At 40.0% G+C, this 12,634-nt stretch overlaps 1 long non-coding RNA gene across 1 annotated transcript in view; it reads right to left on the bottom strand.

Annotated features, from left to right (window-relative positions):
- Positions 1–1,321: 1,321 nt before the first annotated feature.
- LOC129737335 (uncharacterized) overlaps positions 1,322–12,634 on the bottom strand; it is a 182,852-nt gene continuing 171,539 nt past the window's right edge. The window contains exon 5 of the long non-coding RNA XR_008735080.1: positions 1,322–1,391. This is a non-coding gene — a long non-coding RNA (uncharacterized LOC129737335). The remainder of the gene's footprint in view (positions 1,392–12,634) is intronic.

Genomic DNA, 12,634 nt, shown 5'->3' with positions numbered 1-12,634 from the left:
TAATATTTACTTGCAATGTCACAAGAGTGTATCACGAGTTTGTTAAAACTTATTAGACTTTTTTTTTTTTTGTAAGGCGAAAGTCACCTTTAAATGCACACTTTGCAGCATTTTCATCATCACCACCCCCGCAGTGGTATTGCCTAAACACAAAATGCAATAATTTTTTGGTAAAAATCAGTATCCTTTGTCATCGTTCATCCTTCCAGTTTTGACTGACAGGAAGTTTTCCATCAGCCCCCTCTGAAACTTATTTCCAGTCTTCCATCCCCAGAGTGCTCTCTCAGTCCCTGTTAACACAGCAGTTCCCTCAGAAGGTAAATAAATGACATCACTCTAGACAGTTTGTTCAGGTAATTCCGTAACATTATCACACAAGTTTCCTTTTACTACAGGTAGGTAACAGTGGAATAACAAGCAAAATGAACCATCAGGGAACTTTTCTTGTATAAAGCAAACATTGTAGGTTTTGTAAAGGAAAAGCTTCCTAAACGGTAACTGAAGACACATCTACTCTAACGTGCACCAAAGAATTCTCTGTTGGGTTGTTTTTTTCTTCATTAAATCAGTGTTTTACACAGTGATTTCCCCCCCCCCCCCCCCACCTTTTATCCCTGTGATCTAGAACCAAAGAACTCAATCACAATCTGAAGAAAGAGGCAAGATACTGCTGCTGCTGTGTGTATCACTGGCATACAGAATAAGACTCAAAACCTAGTGAAAATATTCAGATCTATATTACAGACCAGATTTCCTGCAAGGAAAATGATCCAGTGTCTCTGTTCAGATTAACTGTTTAATATTCTGTTGGAATACATCACACAGATACCCTGGCAGAAAGAACAGCATTTCCACAAGCTTAAGTACAACGCAGTCATTTCTCTGCTTCAATACCTGCATGCACATTGCGGTACAAGGTTCCTACCAGTGTTTTTAGTCATTAAGTGTCTTACGCAGCTTTTACAGAGCTTTCTACTCAACATGAAGAATAGGTTATGTCAACTACATTTTTGGGGTGGGAGGGAGATGGTGTACTAGTAACTTTATGAAGAAGCCTGCCACATTTCTGTGAAAAGGCAAAATATCTCATAGCTACAGCAACGGTTCATTTTGATTCTTTTGTAAAAGCTATCGGTCAACAGCCAGTAAAGTCTGTTAAATGTATGACGCTGTAAGATTTCATTACCACCAAAAATACCAATCTCCTGAGCTGACGAATTATCCCTGACAATTTATAGATACGTTCAGCGGACGTTTGCTACTACCATTTTTTATGCCAAATGCATTTTGTCTCTTACCAAATAGAAACTGAACACCCCATCCAATATCTCTTACCAGTCAAGTCTTTCATTATGCATAGCACTCTCTGGGACTCAACGCTTCTTGCAACCCTGAAAGAAAAAATGTTGAATAGATTATATTATGGGGCTGAGTTTTGATACTACTTCAGATGATCTGATAATCCTGAAAGAATATATTTGCTAGATTAATTCCCCATAAAATTTTTGGGCTACTCTTTACTACAACAATATTCCTAGTTGTAACACACATGGATGTGACACTTTATCAACACTAGCTGCTTGCATCATCATAGACCTCACTGAAACTCTACATGTGCAATTTGAATGCAGATGAACACTGGCTATTTTTAATGCATCTTTTAACAGACATCTAAAATGCAGAAATTCAACGTTTATCAACAGATACATCATGCTGTTCTTTTCTATTTAACTGAGCAAGAGGGTACTAAGGCTTCCATTACAAGGATTTAAGCCAGAAAAACATCATTCTTCCTTAAAAGTTGAAGTCCTGGGTTTTATAGTTGGTGTCTGACCTTGTAAACATACGTTTTGTACTTGCCAATAACAGCCCAAAGTTTTGTCCCTGTGATTAACTGCACAGTTGATTCATAACACTGAGCCAGCTCATTAAACTGGCCCAAGGCTAAACATTGGAAATAGCCTAATCAAATATCTATAAATTACACCTGCAGTTAATTGTGGGTGTAAATCTGGATCTCCAGAATTGGAAGCCAGATCTTACACATAGCCTTACAAACCAGAGCCACCCTCTTGCCTGCATGGAAACCAAGAGCCTTCCCAGCAGAATGGGAGGCAGTTCTGGTACAAACAAACCACCGAGAATAAAGCGGGCAGTTACTGTTTTCACACAAAATCAGATTCCAGTAGGAAACAGAAAAATTTTGCTCTGAATATTTAATTCACTTACTTTGTTTGGAGTGCATTTTAAGTGCTTATATTTGTAGCATCAACACATTTTTAGTAAATACCTGTTTTCTGCTTTAAGCTTTTGTTTGATTTGTTATTTGTTTTCACCTTTTACTTTTCAGAGAGAGTGGCGCATGGGTTTAGAAAACTGAGCTTGCTGGTCTCAATAATTATCCCCACCATTCTCTCCCCTTTATTTTTTCATCCCATGAAAATTCAAAGGTGGGGTTTCTTTTTAACACAAATTTAAAAGCAAGCTACTATACAGTAATTAAAAAAAAAAAAAAACCAAACAAATTATTTTTTAAAAAAATAAGGATTTATTAATTTCTTCTAGGAGATATTAACTGCATCTGCCAAGTGACATATTTTTAACTGTTGGTATGTGTAGAGACACTGAGTTTAATTGATAACTGGAATTACAAAAATCAACAAGTTTTAGGATTCAATGGAGAAAAAAGGACAGAGTAGTTATAGTAGCTTGTTAGAAGGTTGCAGCACTACGACACAGCAACATACACTGAAAAGGCATATGTATAAAAAAAAAAAAGAAACATTCATTTGATTCACATTCAATTCACTTCAGCTTTGTGAAACCACTTAGGGAGTGATTTCCAGCACCAGACTGATGACTCTGCAAAATCTCCCTGCAGGCACTAGCGCACAAGGTGAGGGCACAGGACCTGCTTAAAGACCTGCAGGAGCACCTTCTCTTTGGAACTCCAGGAATTAAATGTTATGGCCATGGAGGCAAGAAATGCACATTGTGTGTGCAAGGGACAGTGCTGAACTACCTTGCTTCATAAACTTCATATGGCGCTATGTCTTGACTCCAGATTACTCAACCAACTAGCCTTTCTTTAGCTAGCTTTGGTGAGTTACAAGACAGCCAAGGCACTGCTGTTCTTCATCCCTATTTTCCAAAATAGGTGAGGAACAACACTGACTCGGAACCAAAAAATACAAGTCACCATCTTACCAGTAACATAGCTCAAAGGAGGTTTTGAGTATTGGAAGAGTATTGCTAAAAGAAAAAAAAAAAATCAAGTAATAATAAGAAGGCAAATTAAGTTAGAAATAAGTACCATTAAATTGATAACCACAAGAAAAACTCCATTAACAACTCCACTGCTATTAATAGGATGGAATAGTGTTCTCAAAAGACGATAGAATCTCAGGTCTGTGAACTAATAGTAGCACTTCCTCAGTATTCAGTAATACTGAAACACCCTAAATTCCCAGTGCTATGCAAAAATACAGCAACAGTAATGTTTTTACTTTAGTTTCTGAAATAAAGTTTTTAAGAGATCGTATTTCCTGATACATATCTTCCGGTGGGGGGAGAAAGAAAACGCCAAAATTAAAGAGGCTAAAAGGTACACATAGCTGATAGCAAGAAGAAACTAAAGCTGAACAGCCAAACTCTTATTCACAGCACTCTGATGTTCCTGTAAAAGGATGAGTCCTATTAAAACAGAACATCAGCATCAAAGGGAACGAGTAGAGGTTATAAAAGGAACACCAAAAAAAGCAATGCATCTCAAAAGGATTCCTGCCAAGGAGATGCCAGCTGTCTCCACTGCATCTACTGTCCCACAGCTTAATAAAATACATGGAAATTATTATTTTGCAAAGAATGATGCTGTGATTAGGTGAATCTATCATACGACGCTTTTTCTTACAACAGTGCAGATTAGAAACATCACATTCCTACAGCTAAGGAGACATGGAAAAAGAAAGGATTACAGATTCATGGAAAGATGGAGTACTGCTATTTTCATTCAGAGCTCATAAAAAGTTATTTCTTCCCTCTTCAGCAACTGTTTTCACTCTTAGATAAAGAAGGTAAACTGTGTGGAGTATCTCCTTCATCCTGTATTTCTTATACAACCAAGACTCCCATCAACTTCTGTAAATCCTTGAACCTTGTGGGGCAAATACATAACCAGAGTGTCAAGTGCAGAACTGTAGCTATCTAACAGTCATACCAGGATCAATGAAGTAGATATTAACCAGGGAGTGGAAAGAGAAACAAACAAAAAATTACAACATCTTATGCTCACATTCAAAATGGGCAATAAAACTGACAACTAAAAAAAATAATTAAAATAGTTCCCACCCAGTTGCTTCTTTAACATGTTATTTTCCATACAGTACACACACAGCCACGAACAACTCCCTTTCTAATTAAGATGTTGTATTTCCTCTGTCTGGCTAATGAGTATCTGATCTGCACATATTCTAGAGTTCTGCATCAGAGTGAAACACCAGATTGCTCCCTTGCCTGCAAATCAGGCTGTGCTGGCTAGGGAGTGTTACAGTGGTGTTAAGCGAAATTTCCGTGTTCAGCCATCAGTCAGGACATTATGCAGAGGCAGGCAGCAGTCTTTGTCACCTTCTACTTTTACAAAGCAATGTAATTTTGAGAAGCAAGAATATTTTTTAAAATAGAGTTGAATAGTAAGAAGAATGAGAGACTGCCTTAAAACGTCAATCCCAGAATACCTGCAGTAGCTAAAACGCTGTATAGAATCAAGAAAAAAAAAAAAGAAAAAAAAAAGAAAAGAAAAAAACCATCATGTTTTCCCTTGTCCACCTGTTGTGAAGAATGAGTAAATGAAGAAATGAGAAAATGACTGGTTTAAGCACTGAGAGTGTCACCAGGTTAAACAGCTCAGTCATTGCTCTGTGCTCAGCTTGTAAGTGTCACACTGTCCTTGGAGCAGAGGCTGAGTGGGAAGTTTGCCTTCCAAGGGACAGAAATATCCTAACTCATTGTTATATTTCCCTGCCGCACAGTCTAACAGAAGGTCCTCTTTGCCCTGACACTGGGGTCCCTGACTGCATCCATGGCTATACAAGCAAATTTACAGTTGCAAATCCACATGGTTAATATCTTTCCTTTCTGAATTTATCACCCTTAAGCATACCTTTTGCTAGTGAGCTGACCACATCACTACCCAGTAGAAGTTGTCTCTGCAGGGAGAAGGACCATAAAATATACTGCTGCTTATAAATTAGTTGCACACGTGGATCCCTAACAATTATTTTCTGTCTGCAATGTACTAAGGTTTTCAGGATTGCATTGTTTGTATTATGGACCAAACTCTAAGAAAGGGCAAGTATCCACAAGCCCACCGTTTTCACAGCTGCAACAGCTAGCCAGATACTCCAAAAATAACTGGGAAACTACTGATGCAAAATGAACAGGCCTCTGTGTACTGTGAGAGTAAGCCATATTCTTCCCAAGGAATTTGCTTTTGCCTTATTCCCAAGTGGAGGTCCCAGCATCACTGCCCTGGGGCTAGATATGAGACCTGATTTTTGCATAGGATGTTTTCAGTCGTATCAGCAGCGGCCTTATTTTAAAAAGGCTGAAGCTACGCTTCCTAGCTGACTGAGGAGCAAACCCGTTTCAAAGGGCATACGTGTTTCTGTCTGGCTGCACAGGATGCTATACTGGACTCTCCTGCACATGTGCACACTGTTCAACCCTCCACTAATTGCCACAAATTACAAGCACTCAAGCGTGACCATCTAGTGCATTCAGCTGTTCATCAGAAAAAGCCTAAGAAAAGGGAGCAGATCCAGAGAACAAAGCATGAGCTCCAGGCCACAGGCAGTGTTACGGGCTCCAGACACTGTTGGACAGAAGTTGGCCTCCCTTCTTCTGGAAATACTATTTTTCCCTCACACGTGCTGCCTCTGAGATTTCAAAAGCAATAGAAAGCACAGAATAGAACAGCCCCTAAGGCAAAGGGGAGGAGGAAGGATCTGGGACATCTAGGAAGGGGAGCAAAGCAAGGACAGTTGCTTTCTGAGTATAAACTTTGTCATGGTTTAACCCCAGCTGGCAACTAAGTACCACACAGCCACGCGCTCACTTCCCCTCCGCCCCCCATGCGGTGGGGAGAAGTGGGGAAAAGGTAAAACTTGTGGGTTGAGAGAAGAACAATTTCGTAACTGAAATAATAAGAACAACAATTCCAATGAAAAAGAGAGAGAGAATGAGAGAGGAATAAAACACAATGGGGAAAAAAAAAACCCAAACAAACAAACAAGTGATGCACAATACAAGTGCATCTGGTCCCCGAGCAGTGATCGGCAGCCCCCAGCCAACTCCCCCCAGTTTATATACCGAGCACGATGTCCATGGTATGGAATATCCCTTTGGCCAGCTCGGGGCAGCTGTCCTGGCTGCTCCCTCCCAGCTCCTTGCCCCCCTGCTCGCTGGCAGAGCATGGGAAGCTTGAAAAGTCCTTGGCTTAGGGTAAGCACTACTTAGCAACAACTGAAATGTCAGTGTGTTATCAACATTATTCTCATACTAAATCCAAAACACAGCTCTGTACCAGCTACTAGGAAGAAAATTAATCTACCCCAGCTGAAACCAGGACACCCATCCACTGGACAGATTAATGAACTGCGTTTAGAACTCAAAGCCATTTTCCTTCCTGATGCAGACACAGCCTTTTACCCTTAAATTCACCATCACCACCACCTCTTTTTTTAGAAATGCAACGCCGTCCCAGCAGTTTGGAGATCTCCATACAAGTACATGTTTGTCTGTACTCAACCTAATGCACTGACAATTCCATACCAGGCTACACTTCCAGCCAGCACAGTCTTGAACACAACCAACAGAGAACAGCCTTCTAACACAGATTTTAAAACCAACTTTCAGGTTTTTTACTCCAGTGTAACAACACTCCAGTGTAACAACTGGGGAAATCTGCCTACACAGAACGTGATGGCCTTACTGCACATTAGGTCTCTTAGCCACATGAAAATATATTCCATAACAAGTGAACAGTAAATCTCGGGGATCTGGAGACAGGTAATATGAATGACAACTACTCGTAAACTGTTTGGAGTGTCTGAACAAGTACTTAAGCCTTGAGGTGCGATATGAATTATGCCTGGACAATTCAGCTCTCACGTATGTAGACTGCTGCTGTGTCCAGAAGGTGTCACATTTATTGAGCACATGCAATCAGTCCAAAATGCCCTAGATATGTCAAAGTTAATTCATCTACATATGTGCTAAACATAAGCTCAGGCTTTGAGACATCTAGACTTGCTCCAGCCAGATACAATTATTGTTCAGAAGTCCCAGTCATCCATGTGACAGATCTCCAATCTCTACAGACCAGGACTCCAGGCAACAAAAAAGAAGCAGGTGAAGAATACCAGGCAAAGGCCAGCCTTGCCTTCTGCAGCTGGGGCCAAGCCCTGCAGAACCACCACAAAGAAAGCCTTCACTGCAGCCAGTTCAGGCCAAGGGATGATTAAAAGCAGACAAAAAAATCAGGGTTTGGGGATCTGGATACAGCACAGCCAGCACAATTCAACTGCAAAAGCCACACTGGGGTTGTGTAACCAACCTACCAACTGCAAGACTGAGTAACTGCACGTGAAGCCATGCTCCAGTGAGCTACAACAAGGCCTCACCTCTGCTAACTTAACTGTGTTATACTGCTGCCTGGTTCAGCTTCTCCTCCTTTCTGAACCCACAAAAATTCTCTTGCCCCCCCTTTTATTCTGCTTTGTTTCTTCCAGCAAATATCTGTCACGGGTTCTCTCCAGATGTTACTGATTTCTTTCTTGAAAGATCAGGAGGTCCATCCACACACTCATCTTCAGAAAAGAAACTTTTTTTTTCCATTGTCTTGTGTTAAACATATTTTTCCACTTTGTCTGGGACTTCCAGGCAAGCATTAGTCATAAAAGTACAAAGTATTCCCAAATGCAACTGAAATCAATGGGGTAGCAACAAGGTCTCCCTCAGCAGATTTCTACGCCAACAGTATCATATATATACCATACCTGCCTAGCCTATTAATAACCTTTTAACTCCATACCCTCTTCAGTTTATTCTGAAGTTTACTGTTGCTTTCCCCCCTGTCCAGCTGTCCCTCCCCAATGTATTTTGAGGAGATCCAGGCGCAGGAGCCCCCAGGGTGGCCTGCACAGCTGCTCTAGCTCCTCCACGCTAACACAGAAGCTGCACTACAGGTTTGAGGATCTTACACAGAAACTGCAGTGGCATCTAGAGCTCCAGATCAACGGTAAGAGCAGCTTTATCTCTAAAATGGATATGGATTCTTTCTTGCAATGGATTTCCTCATCATGTTTGTATTAGGCTGCTAATTAAAACAGAGCAAGCTAGTTTCTTCTTTCTGCCACAGTCTCCAGATTGATCTGTCCTAGAAAACTGTAGCAGAGGCAGTCATTTATTTTTTTTTCCAATCTGGTGAGTAAGAAGGAGAAGCAGCAATCACGTACAAGAAAAGTTAACATGGTACAGACAGACCCAGCCTTCCAAGCGAAAAGGTATAAGGTAGTGCCATCGCCCGTACAAATTTTTCTCTCACTTCAAGTTTTTAAGGGTTGGGGGTCTTTTTAGATCTGTCTTAAAAGGTATCAAGATATTTGGCTACACCCTTAGTAGATATGAAAAAAAGGAATCGGTGAAAGAGAAAAACAACTTCATAAAGCACATGCAGGAGGAACGCACATGTGGCCACAGACCTGACAAAGCCCAGAGAAGAGTCATAGCCCTGTCAGTTTTCCGGTTGCTTAAAATAGCAAATACACTGTTTAAAATTGCTGCATTTAATTTCTTATCTTCTCATCCTCCCACAGGAAGAAGAAAGGTGTCAGCAAAGGAAACCTGAAGTGTAGAATCCAGTTGTACACACAGCTACTCCACTTTCATACTTTTTAATCGAGACTTTGTCCCATAACAGTCCTACAGTTAGATGAAGAGACTGGTCCAAAAGGGCACAACACAGTTTAATTGCCTGACCCCGGGCCAGCTGACCTTCCATCAACCCACCGCTGGGCCAGCCAGTGTTTTGTTGGCATCAAAAAACAGTGATAGTACTGAACTATATTTAGTTGCATTACATTCTCTCACCTATACATTGTGTTTGGCCATTGAAGGACAGAATAATATACAGTCCTGATGCCACAAAATCCTCCAGCATATTTCCTGCTTTGGAATGGGAATTGCAGTGAATAGCAATGAGGTTCTGCTAAAGAAGATATTCTCTTTCTGTAAAGTACACAAAATCAGAGAGGACCGTATTTTTTTTTCTTCTTTTCTGAAAATTATTTATAAGAATAGATTTACAAGAACAAACCCAAGTATGCTCTAGAATGGAATATTTCAACCCTTGTTCAAGGTACTATTCACTATGACTTAATAATTTAAGTGCATCCAACACTGCTTGAAATCAAAATAAAGAAAAAGCATGTGAAATATGCTTAGAACTACTTGTATTTCCCTTATTAACAGCATATTTTTCATGCCTTATTTATCCTTTCTGCTGGCATATCTGCTGCAGACTTTGAATCAAAGTAAAGCTATGTTCTTTTTTATTGCCAATTTTGACTGGATCCCTGATAATAAACCATTAAAATGACAAGCAAATACATAAAACAAATGGAATCACTGATGTTCTTGAATATAATAAGCACACCTCTCCTCTTTCTCTCTTGTCTTATATCTGAAGAGGATTTTTTTATTTTTTAACATAAGCCATAATTCAAAATTATCCTACTTAGGCACCAAATCATTTCTACAGCTAAGTCTTTTGGAGTTTCATACTACATTCTGTACAAAATTAAGTGAAGGTAAAACTGGTGCTCATTTGTGAATATGTTCATACTGTTTCTCTGTTTATAGACTATTTTAAATTACTCCAAGCTTAACAAAATTTAACACAGAAAATATTTCCTGTAAGAAATCAAGCGTCCAGCAAAACTGTCAATTAACAATATGATTTACTGGTCAATTCTAGGGGATGCTTCTACATGGATCTGTGTTCCCCCGAGTCTGTGGCAAGCTTTATCTTAGCCTTGTAACCTCTACAGCTTCCACACCCAGGGCTCCACACGCAGGTTTGCATCTTCCAGATTTTGACCACATTATTGAGGTTGCCACCTCAGAGCTCTTGTATCAAGACAAGAGAAACATTCAGCACATTTTACTGGAAGTTACCGAACTGCAGATAAAGGACTAAGATAGCTTGAACTGATCTCACAAGCAAGCTGACAGCGCTCGCCTTGCTGGAGCAATACATTACGTCTACGCCTCCCTAAGTGTCTGTAAGCTTTCTAACCACTATGACCTTCATGCAGCTCTCTTAGAGAGACTGGAACTCAAGACCACCAAAATGCAAACCTCAGGATAATCCAGGATTCAGCAATTACTGCTCTTTGAAAGCAGTCCTTGGAAATCCTCCCTAGTATGGCCAGTCACTTCAATCACATGGAAAATGAAGAGTTTCCACAGAATTACACCCATTAATGCCGATACCAAGCTATTACATTGGTCTGTAGTCCAGACCACTGTACTGCAGATATCTTACCAAGCTGAGTCTTTGTTTGTTGTTCCTAGAAACACACACCCTACAAAATGACTTCCAGCTACAGAAGAAACAGATTTATTAAAAAAAAAAAAAAAAAAAAAAAAAAAAAAGAAGAAAAAAACCCCAATCCCCTACATCTTAAACAAGAATTCATTGATTAAACAAGAACCTAAACTGGTAAGTCCTTACCCTTGTACTGCTCAAGACATTTGGGCCAAATTCTCAGCACCATAAAGAAATTTATATGAAGTAACTTTTCATCAGCTGGGAGATTTACAATGTAGGACCTAAACACAGAGTCACAAAGAATGTGGGACATGCACACACATTTTAGAATTTGCACACCTGGCACACATGTAATGCATTTGTTTCTCTCAAAGCAAAATCACAGAAGTTAAACAACATTCCTGATTTCTGAAACTTCTTTGCAGAGAGATAATATTTCTAGAATCTTCTAGTAATCTACAGCTTGTTAATTGTGGTTTAAATTTGCTATAGCTTCCAATCCCCACTTAAAGTCCTTGAAACATTTGTTCTCATTTCTGTTTGGTTATTTAGCGACCATTATAGTTATTTTTCTTGACAAAACAAACAAAACCACTCAACTAGATTGAACTCAAGCTGTCTCCAGTCCAACACACTACAGCAGCGTAACCTTGGGGATGCTTTCCACTCAGTAGTAACAGCTCCTATTACAGCTCTAGCAAAAAGCCACACAAAACCCTGTGACTATCACATCAAGGCTGTTTCAGCAGAGCCATTCCATACTCCTGAAATCAGGACTTGGTGGTCAGCAGCGGCCTGAAGTCTGGCGCTGACTGGGGGCTTCCAAATGATCATTCTGCTTTTCAGACAATAAGCTTTTCCCTTTCACTATACGAATCCCCAACCCCTGGCAGACGTATAGTTTTACAAAGACAGAATTAGTAAACATCTCAACAGTTCAAAGGATACCTAAAGATGGCTCTGTCTCTAGCCCATCACACTGCAGTGTGCACTGGACAAGTCAAAAAGCCCTGCTGGGTAAAAACCCAAGGACTCCAGCTGCGGACCTCTGGAATAGACTGACCAGTCTGAAAACATGACAAAGAATATTAACTATATATTGCTTATAATAAAAATAGAAACATGCCAACTTCTTTTTATAAACAAAAAATATCATGTGTAAAAAGTGAATTAAAATATCCTCTTCAGAGTTCTAGAGGATACATATATTTACTGCTCCTGTTAATTAAAATCTGTTTGGGCTTATTCCTACTGTCCCTAGAACCAATGGAAAGACACCCTCCAACCTGCCTTCTGGCCTATACGTTACAGACAAATCAGGTTTAACATGTTATTGCCCCTTGAAAATGCATATTACCTTCCACTTAACAAGCTTTGAGTCAAAATCTACCTTCCTGTTATACATCATTCACCTGTGGGAAAGTCTTGCCAGCATTACCAAAACCTACTTTAGAGAACAACCAAATTTTATAATCCAAAATAGCTCATCATCTTAAACATACAGAGAGCTTAGATAGTCACATATCCACCTTCCAGCTATCAACAAGCCAGGGACACCATGATGGTACATTTAGGGTTAAATTAAGATCTTGGAAGATGGTGGAGACAACAGCCTGATAACTATATTTTACGTTCTCAGGATTTTTTAACCAGCTGTGTTTTCAACAACAAATTCTGAATCCCCTTAAATTGGGATGCCCTTTGCCTTATTTGCTCTTTTGCTTCTGAACTTTCAGAGCTCACATCCTCCAGCTCTTCTCCACAGCCACAGAAACAAACAAATAAACAAAAAAAAAACCCTTAAATGTTGCACAAGCTCAGAGTGCACAGTTCGGCAGCAGATGGTTACAAAGACACAGTAAAACTTAAATGAAAAGGAATTTAGAAAGAGAGAAAAAGGTTCACTGCTGCTCTCATTCAGGGTGAAATCAGGGTTCTCCCCCACCCGAACATGCCGAGTTCAACGTCCAGCTCGGTTGGGACTTACAGAATGCTCAAAGGTGGCCTCGCTTCCTCCTGCGTGAA

This window comes from Falco cherrug, chromosome 14 (genome assembly GCF_023634085.1).
Source record: "Falco cherrug isolate bFalChe1 chromosome 14, bFalChe1.pri, whole genome shotgun sequence".
Lineage (NCBI taxonomy): Eukaryota > Metazoa > Chordata > Aves > Falconiformes > Falconidae > Falco > Falco cherrug.
Note: the sequence above shows the minus strand (reverse complement) of the source record. Positions and strands in the feature narration are given on the sequence as shown.